At 38.9% G+C, this 21,560-nt stretch overlaps 1 long non-coding RNA gene across 1 annotated transcript; it reads right to left on the bottom strand.

The window, feature by feature from the left end:
- Positions 1-6,123: 6,123 nt before the first annotated feature.
- On the bottom strand, positions 6,124-19,938 carry LOC308187815. The gene is made up of 4 exons (XR_013944942.1): positions 19,855-19,938; positions 10,807-10,932; positions 7,373-7,435; positions 6,124-6,587 (listed from the first exon to the last, which is right to left on the bottom strand). It is a non-coding gene; the product is annotated as an uncharacterized lncRNA (long non-coding RNA).
- Positions 19,939-21,560: the final 1,622 nt, after the last annotated feature.

Genomic DNA, 21,560 nt, shown 5'->3' with positions numbered 1-21,560 from the left:
TTAAAACAAAATAAGACTAATTTTTGACAACAGCACACATTGTGCTAATGATCATTTCTTACATGTTGAGACTACTACTATGTGTACAAAACTGCTTGTCCTTAGCACTCATACCCTGTATTAGCTGTGAGCATGCAATGCCCTGGATCTGATGCCATACAGTTAGCCTTTATGGCTAGAGTCCTTGGTGGTCCACAGTCACTGAAGGCAGGGTGCTCAAGCCAGAGAGCTCTTTCATGTGACAAGTCCGACCTGAAGCAGCTTTTTTTTTGTTTTTTCCTTTTTTTCTTTTCTTCACTTACTCATCTGGTATTTTATTCTACTTGCACCTTTCCTGAAAGGGGGATGCCATCTACCCTCATGATGCATACCTTTTCTTTTTTTTTTCTTTTTTTTTTTTCCCATTCATCCTTCTTGTGTTTTAGGCTCACCAAATTATGGTCCTTCATGTTTATCTTGTTATTTGTTCTTCATCTTACAAATTCTGTTACTTGGGTTGCTCTTTACATATTTTCCCATGCCTCTTAAGTACTTCAGCACAAGTATTTGTTTTCTACTTTGGTTGTCAGATTGCTCACATACTGTACTGGGTCTGTCTGGGATGGAGCTGGGACTTTCCCTGCAGCAGTCCATATACTGGATGCTGCTAGGACTTTCTCTGCAGCATATGTTGTTCTCTGCACTTGTGGCTACAACAGCTTTGGTATCACACAAATTGCTGAGCAGTGCTGGCACAGCATCAAGACTGCCTCCAAACCCTGCAAAGCCTGGCTGAGGGTTGGCAAGAAGTGGGGAGAGCACATCAGAAGGGCAGCTGACATAAACCAACCAAAGGGATATTCCATACCATATGATGTCACACTCGGCAATAAAAGGTGGGAAAGGGGAAGGAGAATGGGGCTCTTGTTATGAAGTTGTCTGTCCACCCAAACAACTGCTACGCGCATTGAGGCTCTGCTTTCCAGGATGTGGTTGAACATCGCTTGTTGATAGGAAATACAGAATATTTTTTTTCTTCCCTATGCACTTCCAAGCAGGCTTTTTTTTTTTCCTCCTTGTTTTCCCTTTGATTTAATTACACTTACCTGAACCCATGAGCCTTTTTTTTTTTTTCCCCCATCATGCTTTCTTCTCCCCTACCCCACTTCCCACTTTCTTCTTCCCCTACTCCCACTTTTGAGAAATGGGAGTGAGAGAGCAGTTATGGTGGAGTTTAGCTGCCCAGAAGTGTAAAACCACCACTCATACCTCTGCAAAATGTTACACTGGTTTCACATTGATAGCTTAGCTAAGCTCCAACACACTGCTCTCTCAGTCCCCCTCATCAAAAGAACTGGGGGAGAAAACAGAATGAAAGGGTTGACATAAGGACAGGGAGATTACTCCAGTTACCATCATAGCCAAAACAGGCTCAACATAAAGAGAATAGTGTTATTTATTGCTTATTAGTGGAAGACTAGATCAGTGAGAAACTAAAAGCAGAATAAAATCACCTTACCTCCCCCCATCCCCTGTCTTTTACTGCCTCCTCCTGACCACGGGACCTCCCACTCCATGGGAATGGGGTTGCAGTCAATCTGTAACACTTCATCTTCTGCAGTTCCTTTATCTCTCTTACCGTGTTTCACTTTGGGGTCCCTCCCATGGGATGCCATCCTTGCTGAATCAATTCTACATGGGCTCTCCCCAAACTTCAGTTCTTCAAGAACTGCACCAACATGGATCTATATCATGGGGTCCATCCTTCAGCAAAGGACTGCTCCAGCATGGGCTACCCATGGGTGGCAGCTCCTGCCAGACCACCTGCACAACTGTGGTCCTCTTTCTATGGCCTGCAGCTCCGGCCCGGGGCCTGCTCCTGCGGGGGCTCTCCATGGGCCGCAGCCTCCTCCAGGCCACATCCACCTGCTCCACCGGGGGCTCCTCCACGGGCTGCAGCGTGGAGATCTGCTCCGTGTGGGACCCATGGGCTGCAGGGGGACAGCCTGCTCCACCAGGGGCCTCTCCACAGGCCGCAGGGGAACTGCTGCTGCGTGCCTGGAGCACCTCCTGCCCTCCTGCTGCACTCACCTTGGTGTCTGCAGGGCTGTTCCTCTACATTTTCTCACTCCTCCTTCCCAGCTTCTGTTGCACAGTGTGTTCTTTCCTTTCTTAAATCTGCCTCTCACAGAGGCACAAACAGCATTGCTCATTGTCTGAGCTTTGGCCAGCATTGGGTCCCTTTTGGAGCCAGCTGGAACTGGCTCTTACCTAACATGGGGTGGCTTTGGGACTCTTCTCAGGAATGCCTATACGTTGTGTCTTGCTATGCTATCACAGTGTTATAAAACAGTTATATGCTGTTGTTGATTACACTGTTTTATAATGTTTATATTGGAGTTCAAGTCAAACTAATACTATTAACTATACTGTCATTAGTGCAGCTATAGTAGTCACCAGCCTGCACGTTGGCTGAGGCTTAGCCTTTCTTGTAAAAATATTCTGAAGAAATGAGTTTGGAAAGCTAACTATAATGCTTTAAACATAATATTTTCTCAAAAACTTTGTTTTAGTCATCTCCTATATATGATCTGCTTCTCCACTGATTTGTCGCACAAATTAATTCATTTTTGAATTGTCTTCATTCAGTCAAGCAGACCAAAAGATTGAATGATATGCTGTACTTCAGCATTCCTCTTCACCTTCTTTTATCATGTATTCTGTTAATTTTTTTCATTGTTTCGATTGTCATCTTTGCAGCTGTATTTGTTTTACATGGAAAAGGGGTGGGGGTGGAGGGAGACTGCAAGTGAGACCTCTGTGAGAAGAGATCAGGAGCTGACCCCATGTCAGATACAGCCAGTTCCAGGCAGCCCCAAGCTGGCCCCACAGCTGGCCAAAGCTGAGCCAATCAGTGACATTGGTGGTGCCTCTGTAATAATATATTTAAGAAAGGATAAAGGTCACTAAAAATACACAGTGCAGCAGCTGTGAGAGAGAGGAATGAGAAAGATGTGAGAGAAGCAACTCTGAAGACAGCAAGGTCAGTGAAGAATGAGGGAGAGGAGGATGTCCAGGTGCAGGACCAGAGATTTCCCTGCAGCCCACGGAGAGGACCATTGTGAAGCAGGTTGAAACCCTGCAGCCCATGAGGACCACATCATTGCAGATATCCAAAATGTAGCCTGTGGAGACCTCACACAGGGGCAGGTTCCTAGTAAGTAACTGCAGCCCATGAGAACACTGCTCTCTCACTCTGGAACAGGTTTTCTGGCAGGAATTGTGGCTGTAGGGGACCCACACCAGAGCAGACTTTTCCTGAAGAACTCCACCCTATGGAAAGGAACCATGCTGGCACAGTTCTTAAAGAGCTGCAGTCCATGGGAAGGACCCATTTTGGAGTGGTTCATGAAGGACTGAATCCTGTAGGAGGGACCCTGGAGCAGGAGAGAAGCGTGATGAAAGAGAAGCAGAGATTAGGTGTTATGTACTCATGGCAACCCCCATTCCCTATCTTGTGCTGCTTGCAGGAGGATGAGGGTAAGGAGGTGATAAAAGAACTGGGAACAAAGAAGTTGGACCTGGAAATAAGGGGGCTAGAGAGAAAGCAGTTTTAGTTTGGATTTGTTTCTCTCTATCCTACTGTATTTTTAATTGGCAATAAATTACCCTTCCCAAAGTCAAATGTATTTCGCCAGCATTATTGTTGAGCAATTTCCCTGTCCTTATCTTGACCTTGTACATTTTTCATCATATTTTCTCCCTGTCTTGCTGAAGAGTTTGGTGGGCACCTGGCAGCGAGCCAAGGTCATCCCAACACAGCCATATATTAATGAGGTTTGTTCTGAAAATCAATGAAAACAGTTTTAAAAGAGTTCATAAAAAATACTACCATACTCAGCATAGACAGAAAAGCCTGACTTGATTATTAGTTTTGAAAGCAGGAAGAACTGTGAAGTCTATACCTGAGCAATTTTGTAGCATTGCATTTCTGTCAGTATGTCCTACTGCAGTCATTGAAATTACATTACAAACCCTTATAATAGGAGCTTAAACATCTTTCTTCCGTCCAAGACGCTTATGTGGATGTTTATATCATGAGAATTATAAAGACAGACCTTATACAGACAAATGGACTTGTGATCTTTTCAGCCACAGGTGACAGGTTACTTTTAATTTGATGATTAGGCTCTACAAAACTCATAGAGGGAGAAGAATAAAACAGCACCTAATCAGCAGTTTCAACACATGAAAAATCTTATTTATTTTCATTATAGTGAAGAAGAAGAAAAAGAATAACAAAAAAACCCATGGAGAACAGAAAAAGAAAGAAATGCATCTAATCTAAGAGACATATTTGCAAATGATACAAAATTGGAAGTGGTTGATATATATATTCCAGATGACTGTAGTGCAGTTCAGGGAGATCTTGACAGTCGACAATGTAATGACAGGACTCTTTTGATGTTCATAAAAGGAAAATGCCAAGCCCTGCATCTGGAGAGAAATAACTCCATGCACCAACGTAGCCTGGGGACTCGTATTGGGTTTACATGGCAAGGTTTTGGTAGTGGGAGAAAAGAGAACGGGGGTGCGGGGAAGGCTGCAGAGGTGGCTTCTCTGAGAACAGTCCAGCAGCTTCCCCATGTCAGATCAGAGACAGCTCCAGACTGCTCCAAAAGGGACCCAACTCTGGCCAGAGCCGAGTCAGTGAGCGACACTAAATCTGAGCAGATTTAAGAAAGGGAAAACAAACAAACAAACAAACAACAACAACAAAAGCTGCTGCGCAACAGCTGCTGAGAGAGGAGTGAGAACCAGCCCTGCAGACCCCCAGGTTAGTGCAGAAGGAGGGCAGGAGGTGCTCCAGGCACTGGAGCAGAAGTTCCCCTGTGGCCTGTGGAGAGGCCCCTGGTGGAGCAGGCTGTCCCCCTGCAGCTCATGGGTCCCACATGGCGCAGATCTCCACACTGCGGCCCATGGAGGAGCCCCCAGTGAAGGGGGTGATCTGGTGGGACCTGCTGCCCAGGGGGACCCATGTTGGACCAGTTTGCTCCTGCTGGATGGACACAATGGTACAAACCAATATTGCAGCAGTTCTTGAAGAGCTGCTGTCTAGGGGAAGCCTACACAGGATCAGTTCAGGAAGGACAGCATCCCTTGGGTCTGTGTGGTTCAAAATAGAACCAAAGTATGTAACTCTTTGGGTGATCAGAAGTCCAGGGTTTAAGCCTATTATTTAGCCTCCTTTTATTTACTGGAGAGGACATCTTTCTCTTTTTAAAACCAGAGAATTTTGGGGCAGAAGAACCTATATAAAAGTGAAAAGAAGTGTTTTTCCCCATTTTATCATAAAAAAAAAAAAAAGCCATGAGTGTTGTACAGATGGATAACTGTTGTTATTGCTTCCCCTTTTTCTCTAGGTTCCCTTAAGATCAAGATACAAAACTACATACTAAAGAAGTTACCTCTTCTTTAAGTATCTTGACTTACTGGTTTACTTCCCAATACACAAAATGTTTTCTTATTGACATTTGCTAATGTTAACTGTATTTCTTTTGGGGTTCTGGTATAAGTATTCTTTTGTTAAAATTTTGACTTTTCTTATACGTTCTCTACCATTATGTGCTCAGCCATATCTATTCTTCCTTCTCTTTCCTCATTTTACTTGCTGATCTCGTCAATGGTTTCAGTATTCCCTTTCTATAGATTATTTTTTCTATGCTATATACAGTTTATTGAAAGCTACTCACCCATGTCTTTCACCTGCCAGTTTAGTTGCTTATACCTTTGCAAAGCTGTCTTGCCTGCTGTTTTTTCTGTGTTCTTCATGTTTTCTTAATTTAAAATTCTTTTTCTTCTGCCAAGAAACTGATTATGATTTGTGTTTGTAATTGGGATGGATAGCTCATTACACTTGCTAAATGGAGAAGTTCCTATGACCTGCAGTTTCTAATTTTCTATATTCAGAGCTGTCCTTTCTAAGAAGGGCATGATTTTAATACACAGACTGGAGACTTCATATCAGGTATGTGAGTTTGGGGTTACTAAAGAAGTTACCTAGTTATACTTAAGCAAGTGTTTTAATTTCTTAGATACGTAGGTCAACCTGGGCAACCACCATCGTGCTTTGAGAGAGTTTAATCTCATGAAAATTCAAGGAGGAAATATTTCCCTATCATTATGAACTGTATGATTTGTAAATATGCAAGCATTTACTTATTTTTTTCTTCTTTCCTGCAATTCCTTGTTATGTTTGATGAATACTAATATGCCAGAAACATACACCTCTAAGGCACCAAAATTTTCATTAGCTTGTCTGTAACATGATAAAAAGTCTTAGGCAAACACAAAGGAACTGAATGCTGGACATTTTTCTTTTTCACTACAAAACATTTTTTATTTTAAATTTACTACAGATGACAAGAAAAAATTAAAGTGTCAAAAAAAATCTGAAAAAAAAAACAACACTAAACCCAACAGATTAATTCCTAATATTCCAGAAAAGTGTGGATCAAATAAAAATTGAGTTTTATTGCTGTTGTTTCTTTTTTGCTTTACTCTTTTTAATTCTTTTACAGTGTGAATGAGCTCAGTTTCATGGAGACCTAGAGGGAGAAAGACTAGTGAGAGAGTTACTCTTCTGCAAATGCAAAATTTCTTATACTTTTTTTATTTTATTTTATTTTATTTTATTTTATTTTATTTTATTATTTTATTTTATTTTATTTTATTTTATTTTATTTTATTTTATTTTATTTTATTTTATTTTATTTTATTTTATTTTATTTTATTTTATTTTATTTTCAATTATATTATAATTCTTCAGAGAGAGCCTTTATATCTTTGCAATTTCCCCTTCCTCTATTGTGTTATTATGGCAAATCACCAGAAGTGCCAATTTTTATTAATTTATTTATTCTTGCATGCTTATTCTTCTAATTCTTTCAAAGAATTGGGTGAAAATGTGAGTATTCAATAAAGCAAGTAATTGTAAACTAGGTATGTTTACAATCAACACAAACCAAGCATAGATTAGTGTGGTTGAATGTAGTTAAAACTGCCAATTCCTAGTCTGTTAAAATACAATCCAAAGAGGCTTTAGGATGCACCTAATAGTCTAATATTGTGCTAAAAATAACATCTGTAATATTCAGTGCTCAGACAACACCTATTTGGAAAAAGCTTCAGAGATTAGCAGATTATATCTATGTATATAATTGGTAAATATCTCCATACAGCTAAGCTTCAAATTTGTCTGAAGTTGACTTCCTTCACTGTGATTCACCATCTTTTATAAAGATAAATATGTGAGTGCTTCTTCTTGGATAACTAGGCTGACAAATATTGTTCTGGGAACTGTATCAAAGAAACAGCACGCCTCATATCTTACCTGTTAGCAGTTGGAAAACAGGTGTAAGATCATCCTTTTGCAACACTGAAAGTTCATATAGACCTTAATCAATAAAAATAAAAATAAAAATAAAAATAAAAATAAAAATAAAAATAAAAATAAAAATAAAAATAAAAATAAAAATAAAAATAAAAATAAAAATAAAAATAAAAATAATAAAAATAAAAATAAAAATAAAAATAAAAATAAAAATAAAAATAAAAATAAAAATAAAAATAAAAATAAAAATAGAAACTGTACTCCTTGGCAAAACTTTTAACATACAAATCCCACGGAATTTAAATTTGCTACATTATCTAAGCATCTTTTCCTTTCGACAATTTTGGGGTGATTAATTCAAAGCTTATCAGCACAAGTTTAATATGAGTGCTGAATATGAGGCCACAGTCTGGCAGACAACAAGGCCAGCCATGTCCTGGGGTGCATTAAGCACAGCACTGCTAGCCGGTCAAGGGAAGTGATTGCACTACTCTGCTCTGTGCTGGTGTGACCTCACCTCAAGTACTGTGTGCGGTTTTGGTCACCACAGTATAAGAACATAAAACTACTAGAGAGGGCTACAAAGGACGGCTACAAAGATGGTGAAGGACCTAGAGGGCAACACGTATGAGGAACAGCTGAAGTCACTTCATTTGTTCAGCCAAGAAGGGAGGATACCTCATGGGGGACTGAAGGAAGGAGACCTTACGTCGGCCTACAGCTTCCTCACGAGGAGGAGTGGAGGGGCAGGTGCTGAGCTCTGCTCTCTGCTGAGCAGTGACAGGACCCAAGGGAATAGTATGAAGCTGCAACACAGTAAGTTCAGGCTGAATATTAGGAAAAGGTTCCTCACTGAGAGGGTAGCTGGGCACTGGAAAGGCTCCCCAGAAAAAGTGTTCATAGCACTAAGCCTGCCAGAGTTCAAGAAGCGTTTGGACAATGCTCTCAGACATATGGTTTATTTTGGGGTAGTCCTGTGTGGAACCAGGCGTTGGACTTGCTGATCCTTGTGGGCCCCTTCAGCTTGTATCACTGCTTAGTATTCTTCCTGCCTGGGGGCAGGACTTTGCATTTTACTTTGTTGAATTTATACAGCCCCTGAGGATGGCAGCCTTGCCCATGTACTGACTGGTCAACTCATTTTGTTGTAATTTGCAAATGTCATCAGCGTGAACAGTGTTTCCTCCAGATCCTTGACAATTTAAAACACGACAACTTCATGTCTTCATAAATTCATGGTTGTAAATGTTAGTTTTCTAAAATATTTTGTAAATAGATGGATCTACTTTGTTTTGGGATAGATGAGTAAAATTTGTGAATATACACATTTTAATAGAAACTTCATATTATAATTTCACAATTCATAATATTTTGAAGCATGAAATTTTTGAAGATATCCAAGGAGGGAGACACCACAACTGCTGTGTGCAATCTGTTCCTGTTCTCCATCATCTGCACAAAGAAGCGCTTCCTGATGTTCAGGAGCCTGGCTCCATTATCTTTGCACCCTTCCTTCAGTTATATATATTGATGAGATCCCCTCTGAGCCTCCTCCTTCCTAGGCTAAACAATCTCAACTCTCTCAGCCTTTTCTCATAGGAGAGATGATCCAGTGCTGTAATCATCTTTGTGGCCTCACTTTGGACTCTAAAGTATGCCCACATCTTTCTTGTACTGAGGGACGAAGAAGGGAGCAGAACTACACACAGTACTCCAAGTGTGACCTTACCTGTCCTGAGTACCTCCGGAGTGACCTCCGTTGACCTGCTGACAATACTTTGCCTAATGCAGCCCAGGATATCATTATCCCTATTTACCCGGAGGGCAGATTGCTGATTCATGTTCAACTAGGTGTCCAACAGGACACCCACAGGTTCTTTTCTGCAGAGCTACTTTCTAGATGAGTAGACCAGCAGGTATTGGTACCTGGGGTTGTTCCTCCCCTGGTGCACGACTTTGCACTTCTCCTTGCTGAAGAGCAGGATGTTCTTACTGGCCCATTTCTCCAGTGTGTCAAGGTCCATCTGGATGGCAGCAAAACTCTCTGTCATATCCACTGCTCCCCCTAATTTTGTGCCATCTTCAGACTTTCTAAGAGTACCTGCTGTGCCACCAGCCAGATCATAAATGAAGACATTAAGCTAGACTCGATCCAGTGCACACCCCTGGGGTACACTGCTTGTTACTGACCTCCAAGCAGACTTTCTGCTACTGATCAAAATCCCCTGGGCACAGTCATTCAAACAGTTTTTAAGCCACCTCACTGTCTGCTTATCCAGTCCATACTGCAACAACTTGTGTATGAAGATCTTACAGGAGACAGTGAAATAAGCTTTACTGAACTCCAGGTAGACAATATCTTCATCTGCCACCCTGTGATTTCATCATAGAAGTTTATCAAGTTGGCCAAGCGTGTCTTCCCCTTGGTGAATACATACTGACTGCTCCTGAGAATTTTCTTGTTTTTTATTTGCCTGGAAATGTTTTTTAGGATTAGCTGCTCAATCACTTCATTAAACTCAATCACATAGTTACATAATCAGCAACAAATCTGTGTTAAAACAAATCTACTTTTGCTAAAAAGTAAGTGAAGGACTCACACACTAAGTGATGAACACTAGCTTGTGAATAGCTTTTTACAAAACTTTGATCTAGTAGCAATTTAAGATTTATTAATATTTTATGGTAAATCACAGGATTAGATTGCACTTAATCATCAGCCAGTTTAACATAATTATTCAAAAGAATTTGCTATATTAGAATATTTGCTATATTAGAAACAGGAACTACTTGAGGAGTCAGCCCCGACAGACATTCCACCTGAAAGGTGTCCCAGCTCAGGGGGAGATTGAAGGTCACAGCCCACTGTGATCCCTGAAGAGTTCATGGAGTTCTTCGCTTAGGGACACTATGTGTAGAGCCGTGAGATGACTGACTGTTAGTACTTTCCCATCCTGGCCACAGTTCAGATAAGACAGTTTTGGTATTTTCCACCATTCCACCCTGCCATTCCAGTACCTTCCAGAATGTACAGTTCTGGTACTTCCCAGATCAGGTTGTGATCCAGACCTCAAGGTCCAAGATTCAATCAGGAAGTGGCTGTTCCTACTCACCTGCTATGCCTGTTGACCACTGACAATACAGGAATAATGTAACATTAGATAATCTTGAGCCTTAGCTGAGCCGGGGAAAGAGCTACTAGAGCTTAATATTCAGTAAATGACTTCAGCAAATCTTCAGTGACGGTTATCTGATTAGTCAGATATAGACATCTACATTACACCTGTCTAAAGTTATGTAAGATAAATCTCATTCCACCTAAAAAGTCAGTGAAAATTGTAATGCAGTCCTTGCTTGTGTCCTTCTGGTCCTGCAATAGGAATTGCTAGAAGGAAAGAAATTAATTAAGAAATTAACAAATAAACATAACTTACAAATTGAATAGATATTAATTCCGCAGACTGTTGTTCAATTTTTAAGCCTTCTGCAGCAAGTGTAATATGTCTTCTTTGTTCTCTTCCATCTATTTCATTCAGTATTTGAAGGAAAAAAATGTCTTTCTTACAAAATGTCCCAAAGCTTTCTGTAATAGAGGGCTGAAAAAAACAATGCTTAAATGTTAGGAACATTTTATTTTAACATTTCCATCTCCTCTTTCAATATGCAGTGTTCAGAGGTGGCAATCAGCAAGAAATCAGACTGTTAGCTATGCTATACCTTCAGTGCAAGACGAAATATTTCAGTAACATAAAAGGAAAGCGAACATGTGGGAACATAATGGCTTTATGTGTCAGGCTACTAATACCAGCTTTTCATAATATACAGTAATTGGCTCAACCCAGAATGTACTACAAAGTGTTGCATTTCCAAAAGGGACAGTTGCCCTTGCACAAACACACCCCTCTGGATATCTGACTGCGGGTGTTATCTTTCTCCTTAATAAATGGTATTCTAAATCATTAGTGATGTATTCTATCAAAACAAAGCAAAACTTTCAAAATATTGAATTAAATTATTTTATTGACATTTTTTGGAAACCAGTATCATGAGTTAATTAAAATTTGTCTTCTTCATAAGGTTTAGCTTCCACTGCGCTTGAAGACTTTATCCTGTTGCATGCATTTTCTTAAATTGTTGCCTTATATCACAAATCATTTAAAAATCATACTGCTGTTTGAAATCAACCAACTTCAAAAGTGGGACTGGTGGCTTAAAAGGAGTCCTTAACGTCTTCATCATTCATTCACCGAGTCAGATACAAATCGAAACGAGGTAAAAGATTACTGATCTAAAATTCATTATACTTAATTATTCATAATCTAGAAGCTAAATATCGATAATTTATAATAGTTATTCCACTAATTAAGCATATGTAAAATATAAAATTGGGAAAAAAATGTAATTAAAACCATAATACAAGGAGCGACACAGAGTGATGCCAGGTTAGACTGTACATCATGTGACTAAGGTTCTTGAGTAGAGTGATGATTGCAAACAAATTGCCTGTAAAACTTCCCAGTTTCTTTTTACCTTAATATTTTCGCCTGAAAGATGTGATAATCCAGAATATGCTTCAGAACAGCAAACTCTGACATATGTTAGGCAGCTAGGAACTGAAACAATTTCCACTTTCTGACTGTAATGCAGTGGATGAAGAGTTTCTAGAATTAATGTACTCAGACAAAACTTTATAAACATGACAAAAAATAATATATATATTTTCTGTACTAAATGGCAGACTTTCCATTATGTATGTAAATCACTTTTGTATTTCAAAGAAAGAAAAATATTTACTACAGCTTTTAAAGATATTTTATTCACATTATAAATAATGTATTATTATATTAAACATTTTTCCATAGCCAGTGTTTAAAATATGCTTTATATCTGACCACATATGCTCTATTTATATTGTTTTAAATTTAACTGTAACACATTAAAAGACAACACATGGTGATCTAGAAGGTAGAGAACATCAGCTTAACTGGGTTGTCTACATGTAGACATCTGGTATCATATGAGACACTCCAGTGTATTCTACTGCATCTAGCTCCTCTTCTAGGAGATACTGGTCTTGATCTATCAGCCCCAAGCAGATAGCAGAGGTATGCTGATGAGTTTTAGGTGATAATGGATGCTAGTCTGAAGTTAGCTAAATTCAGCCCTAGTTACCTAAACTCCCATTTGTTGAGCGTAGGTAACTATCAGGTGAATCAAAAGTAGAAATCTAGTGAAATTTAGTACAGTATCAAAGGCACCTGCTTAGGGCTGACAGATAAAACCTATAAAAACCTGAACCCTTCTGAAGACAAAGCTGATTGCCAGATAGGGCTTTTCTAGTAACATTAAATACCTCTGTTTAAGCAACCAATTCAGCTCCTAATACTATATAAATCCTATATATATAATACTATATATAGTATTATATATAGTATATATATAGTATTATATTAGTATAGTATATATAGTATTATATATAGTATATATATATATAATACTAAATACTATATAAATTTGGTCATATGAAACCTACATTAAATGTCATTGTTTTCTCTAGGATAGCTGTTGTAATTATGTAGTTTTGACATCTATATAAAAGCTTATATAAATGAATGATGCTAAACTCTTTCTATAAGCTACAGTTGATGTTCTTAAATAAGAACTAAAGAACAGTGCTTCATGCACATTTTCAGGAAAACAAAAAATGGAAAAAAAAATACCAAAAAAAAGGGGGGGGGAGCTAGCATAGTTATGTATTTTTACAGTCAGATTTGACTGCAAGTGATTTTGGTTTTCTAACAAACTTTTATCCACTAGTTCCTAATAAAGGGGTCTAACTTCTCTAACTTCTTGTCAAGTAGGAAAATATTTAATAATAAAAATCCTATTTTCTTAAGATTTTATATTCCAATACTAAGTTACTTTGAACCTACTTTTATTCACAATTTTTGAACCCCAGACTTAACATTTTATGATGGATGAAACCAATAAAATAGAAACATTAACCACAAGAAACATTTTGGTTCCAAATGTTTGTTTGGTATTATTGCTCTTTGAACAGGACCAAACATGCTTTTGATCAGATGCCTTCTAAAAGACCCAAAGCAGAATGTCTGTAGAATCAGTTTAACTTTTTCTACAGTGATGTCCTAACCATCCCCTTGCATCAAATCTTCTGACACTGTAAATGTGTTAGTTCCAAATTATATCCATATCCAGTTTCTCTGCATATACTTTATTTTATTTTTCTGATCAACTGGGAAGCTTTGACAGATGTAAGGGAACAGAAAAAAAATAACATTTTCTGCACAAGTATATTTGATTTATTTTTTGATATAGCAAGTGAAGATGGAATGCCCAGTTGAGATCAAGGTTCAGTAAGAGATTGAGTTTTCAAAAGAGTAAACATTGTTACCCTCTAGAGTGCAGAGAAGAGCAGAAAAATATAGCAAGTTTAACTATGTGTGAAGTATTTCTCAGCCAGCTAGGAGGCTCTAATCTAATCTGGATCAAGCTGCACTGTTGAATCCAGGCTCTGATTTCCTGTCAATCTCAAATGCAGAACAGGACTGATACTGATTAATAACACTAGCGCTTTAAGCCATGAATCATTCAGTCACTTAGTACGAAAGATTTTGAGGTCTTTTTCTCCCCCCCAAAAACGTTCTGATTTTAATTTGTATTGCTTTTGTTTTCTTGCTAACATGACTTCCTGTGTATTTTTTCATGGTTATCGTGATAATCTTCTGTGTTGCTTAGTTAAGGCTTGGTCAATGTATTTAAGCACTGCTGTAAATGAGAATACTATTTAAAATGTGGCAAAATTGTATGAAATTTTAGAAAGTAGAATATGCTTTTTGATGTATAAATATACGACAGGCTGCATTTTAATGGTGCCATCAAAATGTTCTGACTGCAGATTTGGAAGTAAAAAACATCAGAAGTGCTGTATTTTTTTTCTTCTTGTGAGAGGTAGAACTCAAATGGGTCACTGAACAAGATGGTAGTGCTGTTTCAGGACCCCCATAACAAACAGATTCCGAAATAGTTCCTCTTTAACAAACTAACTAAATAATTAAAAATCTGAGTCAGCTAAGTTAAATGAAATGCTTTAAATGCCCTAACATCCATCCTCCATAGCAACAGAAAATTTCAAATAAGGTATTGGGATGATATTAAATGTTGTTTTCTGAGTTTTTTTTTTTTATGGCATATTTATTTTATATAATTTATACATACTGTATATATGATTTTAAACTTTTACTGTAACCTTTACATTGTTTCACCAAATTAATTTTATATTAATATATTCAGTTCTGAAATAAATTTCTAAAAAAAATCAAAGAAGCTGTGTATCCCTCCATTAATGCTTTTCTTTCATCATTCTGTCATAAAGCAGGCAACTTGAACTTTCACCGTGTAGCAGCACTGCCCTTCTGCAGCCTGAGTGTCACCTGTCAGAAACAGCTGGCTAGCCCACAGCGCCTGGCACATGGGATCTGGAGGCAAGACAGGTTTTTTGTCACTATGTCACTATTTTTGTCACTATTTGAAACACTGACCTCTGCCCACCTGTGAGATCATACTGCAACCCCACAGTGACTGTGGTCTGACATGGAGTTGTGCCCCCTGGTTGCTGTAAGGAGCTGCACTTCTACAACTGCATTTGAAACCAAGGCAGACTCAAACAACCAACTTTTCTGGCTGCATTGTAGATGTAAGGGAAGATCAGAAGCAATGATTGTCACTGAAGCAGCTATGCAACATGGAAAGAAGACCTAAGACATTTTATAATCAAAAGCTTGAAGGCAAAAGTTGCTTGAAATGAGCAGTATTGCCCCTCAAACAAAACAGAACTAAAGAACATTTGCTTGCCATTAGTCTGATTGATTTGCTTATTCTACTTACACTTATAATGCATTTCCATGCATCTAAAAATCCTTTAATGAAACCTTTCTCTCACCTCTTAAGATAAGTACCTTTTAGACTGTAAGCTCTTTATGGCAGGGACCAAACCTTTTATTTTTTATTTTTTATTTTTTTTAATGTACATGATTGTGTGTTTTATTTTATTTTTTTAAACACCATGAACCAACTTTGGAAATTATTACTTTAATAAGTAATAATAATGCTGCCCAAATCCTTAAAACTGAGCTTTACTGGAAAGTTTCTATTGCAAAGAAAATGCAGGTAAAACTCTCAGATGAACAGCACCAACACAGAAAAGCATCAAAATAATTGTATTAGCTAAGTTTTGCTGGCTGTTGTGTTATGAAATGAAGCCAGTGCCTGCTGTGGCCAGATAAATCAAGTATTGCTTCATAATATGCAGCTGTATTTATTCAGGCAGATTACCCATAAAAGTGCTACTCCCATCATGGCCATTTTGGACAGCACATTCAAAAAAATAAATAAATACACAATATGCTAATTTAATTTTGAGATGATTTAGTAACAATATGTAAAATGTGCTCAGTTGCTGTGGTACTAAGCAGAGGAACACTTTACGCTGGCCAGAAAGCTGTAATTTATTAATCTTTGTATTTCAGTTACCCAAGGTCAAAAGAAGAATCTCATCAGAATTATTTCTTCCTCATCTGCTCTTTGGACTTGATGCCCAGAGGCAGAAAACTTTTTTGTCCAATGTGTATCTGAAATGATGTTTCAAGCATAGCAGGAAGACCACTTATTTTCCAAAGGCTTTGGTCACATTCAGAATGAGTAAGCCCATACTACACACTTTTCAAGGCACAGTTTCCACTAAGGCAAATGCCCCAGTATGTGATAGTGAAGTTTGGAGTCAGACAGAGATTCCGTATCTACTTGTTGTCATTTGGGTCTAGGATTCTCTTAGAAATACAATAATAAATATAACAGGTACAATAACGAAGTAACGATCATACTCAGCTAGAATGTAAAGATATGTCAAGGAAAATCCACATTTTCCCTATTTATATTTAAAAATATGTCATATAGATATTGCAAAAGCTAAGGAGAGATGTATAGCTGCAGGTGCCAGCATGAAAACTAGTTCTCTATACTAATGTAATGGGCAGTGAAGGAACAACTGAATTGCTTTAATGTGAGTTTGTAAGGGTTAAGATGTCTGAGATTTCCTGTAGAAATTGTTGTATTGTTGTAGAACACACCAAAACCCTTCTGTAATTCAGGGAGTACTCAGTGACATCCCAGGTGATCCATGCTGAAGCAACTGAATCACATTTACAGTGGTTATAATTCCATCATTTAAGGAAACATCTAGAAATTTATGTTTAGACACCTAAATGTGGGAGATGGAAATCTTAGTTTTAAATACATGCCTTCCTTTCTAGAGTAACTGGCTGTGAGGCAAGCTTATTAATACTCTGATTGTGTCATATTGCCTCTTGGGTTGCCCAGGTGAATAGCTAGAACATAAACATAAAGCTTATACTCAGACTGAATCAACACATATCTTATCCTTTTCCATTATTCCTCTTACCCAAAACATTTGTTCCATGTTTTTTAAGAAAATGTTTAGTAGTAAATGATTTTCAGGTACAGACATAACTGTGTGAAAAGCCCAGATAATAAACATTACATTTTACATCTGGGGATTTTTTTATTTTTTTTTCAGGCATAAGAAAGTATTATAAAGTGATTTCTTCCATGGAGCTCACGATAAGGGTTAAGTGCCTTTGTCTCCTGATTCAAAAGATATGGAAAGCTCTAGAAAATCTCATACACACTTAGGAAAAAAGTGTGTCTTTTTGTGGAGAAAATATCTGTCATTATTAGTAGGTAATTTAGTACAATTAAAGACAACAAACTAGTAAATTCTCAGAGAAAGGAAAAAAAAAAAAAAGACCCTCATTTAGGTAACAAATGACTATTATTTAAGAACTTGAAGTTTCTGTATATAAAATCTTCCCTGACTTTTAGTTCAACCTACATACAATTTGTGTTTCTTTATACTGTTTATGCCTGGCTGCCCTCATGCATCTGCATATCCAAAAGACTTCTACCTGACAAGTTATTTACATATCAGAGAAACAACATTAAGCTAAATGTTGTTTTTTTTTTTTTTTTTCAAACAAAAATAAATCATTAAGCAAAAAATAAACAATGTGGAATGGAAAAATATGGGAAATTTAAGGATAAACAATGCTTTGGAAGTTCAGGCAGACTGATTTGGCAATAGATGTGTTGGACTTTGAAACAGAACTCTGGGATTGAATTTGACCTAATTTTTAAGCACTTTGGATTGAATTCAGTACTACCTGCTGGTTTGGGACTTAGTTGCCTACAAAGAGATGGTTACAAGTACCTATCAATAAGTCTCCTAGTGGAAACCTGAGCTCTTCTGAAGCAGAACCAGTGGCCAGAACAGACAACCAAGGGCACCATAAAAAATAAACAATAAAAACAACAAATGCCAGGTTTCCAGTAACCAAATCCTAATCCAAAAAACACACACCTAACAATATCTATATCACCCTTAACTATATCACCCTTATTGTCTTTCTTGTATATGATACCTTGATCCTTTGAGATTTTATATAGATGCCCATGTGTTTGGGTAGACTATTCTGTTAACAGTTAATAGGAAAGATTGTTTGTTTGTTTGTTTTAATTTTACTTTTAGTATAGAGCATAAATTGTAAATATAATATCTTTAGAACTATATGCTCAGTACAAAATTTGTTTTCCTATGAACGTAAACTTATGTCTCTATTAGCTGTAAAGAATTGCTTTGTTTTTTATGTATCAGTAAATAGTGTATTTGTATTTTTTTGTAATTTGTATTAAGGAATTATTAATAATGCCATACATCTTCAATGTCTTGTTTTTTGAAAGAAGATTATTTTTTTCTGTGTAAGAATTCCCATTAAAGGTGGTGGGTTTTGGAAGTACTTGTAGCTCAAGGGGAAAAGTCTTAAAATTGCTGTTTGCCATGGCTGACAGTGCAAAGAGTACTGTGAATACCCCATACATTGTTTATATTCGCATTTGAAAACAGTCAAGTGTTTCAGACACAGCTGTAAGAAAAGTTTTGTATTTTTGCAGTACTGGTTATGTCTGCTTATAGTGCCTGTTCACCACAGCAAGACATGGCATATAGCATGTTGTGATGGTTAGCTTTCCTTGTCTTTTCAATGCTTTTCTATAGCGTCTACTGATTTTGGCACAGCTCTTCTATTACAGTAACCAAATGTTTTAATGATTTATTTTGATTTTTGACCCTTAATGAAATTGTTGTAAGACTCCTCATAGATCCAACAAATTAAATATTCAGAGGAAACAACAACAAAAGAAAGTTCTGTAAGTCTCTGCAGGTCAGAAAATTCAGTCACCATAAGGTGCTTTTACAAATTTTAATAAACAGATAGATAGATAGATAGATAGATAGATAAATTGTTCACAAATCCAGATTGCCTCTGCAACCTATGAAAGGAAAGACACAGAAAAGGTTTTACTTTTTTTTTTTTTTCTATATTTCTTCTTCAGGATTGCAACATATGTAGATTTCACAGAACAATAACAAGTAAGAAAAAGCATATAAGAATAAAAAGTGTCCTTTTATATAATTGTAAGTTTCCAGACGAAGCTGAATGACCTATAATTTTAAATTTTATGAAGATTTGATAACACAAAACTGCATCTTATTCTTAAGGGAGGAGAAGAACCAAGTGTGGAGCTGCCTTCTCCAGCTGCTCTGGCCAAAGACCACTCCTGCCTGATTCTGGGGGCCTAGACCAGTGCTTGGGGACGCAGGGTCTCTGCCCAGCCTGGGAAACACAGCTTCCACTTTCCTCTTTGCAAGTTCAGCCAGTAGCAAAGCTGAACACCTATCCCAGAGTCATACAGATACACACAGACAGACATGACACTAACATGACTGGTCACACAGGCTGCCCCAGCTAAAGGGCTGCTTCCAACAGCTTTCATGTAAAACAGACAGACAGACAGCCGAGTCCCATTTCTCCTCTCTGGCTGGTAAAGATGGAAGTTCAGTAGCGAAGGCGCACACGCAACATGCTCTAGACTGACAAACACACATGCATTCAGGGCTCCTCTGTGTACCTTGCGCAGCTCCTGTGTCTGTTCAGCCCCCTGCCTGGATTCCTCAAGTTCTGCCACAGCTCCTTTGTTTGCCCAGCACCCCTGCCCTGATCCCGGACCTCTTACCCACTTCATGAGTCACCTACTTGCTGGCTAGTCAGTCTTAAAAGTTCCCTGCAAACATATACAAACTCAAACACTCATTCCTTATGCACACCACATTTGCAAATCCTTCAGGCAGTACCAGCATGTACACCCTCCCCTTCCTATAAGACCCTGTTCTGGACCCGAGGCCTTCACGCCTCTCTGGCTAATCTAGTTTAAAGCTTGCTAAGCGAATGCACACAGACACCCAACACACACAAGGCTGGGAAAGATACAGACACTCAGCCCCCACGAGCTGGCACCAGGCCTGCGTGACTCACAGCCTAATGACTCACCAGACACCGTGGAGAGCTCTGCAGTTGCCTCACTCGTGCTGGTCCCCCCCCACAGCAGGTGATTTGGGAACACACACTACTCCCACAACAGTGACTCGAAGACACCCACTCACTCCAGTCATTGATATCACACACACACACGCTACCTCTCACCAGCAGCTGGCATGTAGTTGTGCTTGCAGCACACATAGACACTGCAGAGTGTGAATACAGAGAGTAAAAATTTAATGAGGAAATAGAAGAAGATAGGACAAACTGTAGTGATCAGGTGCAGAGCTTGGCCAGGTGAGCGTAGTGACTAGCTACAACTACATGCAGCCAACAGTCTTACACTTTTTTTTTTTTTTCTTTTAACCTATATCACCTCTTCGTTCCTCTTGCTTCCCCTTGCCCCTGTACACCCCCACAGGTTTTCAGAGCCCTGCAGTTTCCTGCACCCTCCTACTCCGGGCCCCTTGGTTCACGTGCTGTCTTATCAGTTGCAAGGTTCATCTTTCCTGGAAGGAGTCCTGTAGCTTCTCAGCCCACCAGTTAGTGTGACTGGGATGTTTGTTCCTTGTGATTGTCTCCCAGATTAGAGGTTCGTATTCACTTATCCTTGCTGGCATAAACATTCCTGCATTCCCACCTGCTCTCATAAAATAATGTGACTGACCAGACTTGGTGCCTCACTTCCTCTCTTTCTTTTATTTTATCTCTTGTTTTATGTCTTGGGTTTGTGTAGCAAAGACTTGGTAGCAGGTTGGTTCCTGGGGTGGCCTCTGTGAGAAGAGCCCAGTAGCTGCTCCATGTTAGACCAGAGCCAGCTCCAGGTGCTCCAAAAGGGACCTGCTGCTGGCCTGAGCCAAGTCAATACGTAATATTGGTTGGGCCTCTGTGAGAGCATATTTAAGAAAGGGGAAAAAAAAAACCTGCACAAAATAAAATAAACAAAAGAAAATAAACAAAAAAACAAACCAACAAAAAAAAAAAAAAGGAGATGGGAGAGTGAGGAATGATAACCAGCCCTGCAGACCCCAAGGTTAGTGAAGAATGTGGGCAGGAGGTGCTCCAGGTACCAAAGCAGAAGTTCCCGTGCAGCCTGCAGAGGGGCCCCTGGTGGAGCAGGCTGTCCCCCTGCAGCCCACAGCAGTACCATGGTGGAGTGGATCTCGACAGTGCAGCCCATGGAGGAGCCCACAGTGAACAGGTGATCTGTCAGCCCATGGGGATCTGTTCTGTAGCAGTCTGTTCCTGAAGGCCTAGTCAGTTCCCATGATATGGACCCATATTGGAACAGTTCTTGAAGAGCTGCTGTCTGTGGAAAGCCCACGCAGGATCAGTTTGGGAAGGATGGCGTCCTATGGGAGGGACCCCACGTGGAGCAGGGGCAGAGAGTGACTGTGAAGGAGCAGCGAATATGAAGCATTAGGGACCGACCACAGCCCCCATTCTCTGTTCCCCTGAGCCACTTGGGGGGAGGAGGTGGAAGAGCGTGGATGAGGGGAAGGTGTTTTTAGTTTGCTTTTAGTCTCTCACTGTTCTAGTCTGCTAGTGATAGCCAGCAAATTCTATTAATCTCTTTTTGCTGAGTCTGTTTTTCCCATGACAATAACTGTTGAGTGATCTCCCTGTCTTTATTTCAACCCATGAGCCCTTTTCATCATATTTTCTCCCCCTTTCCCTTTGAGGAGGGGGATTGAGAGAGTGGTCATACTGGAGTTCAG

Source organism: Anser brachyrhynchus, assembly GCF_964034855.1.
Source record: "Anser brachyrhynchus genome assembly, chromosome: 1".
NCBI lineage: Eukaryota > Metazoa > Chordata > Aves > Anseriformes > Anatidae > Anser > Anser brachyrhynchus.
Note: the sequence above shows the minus strand (reverse complement) of the source record. Positions and strands in the feature narration are given on the sequence as shown.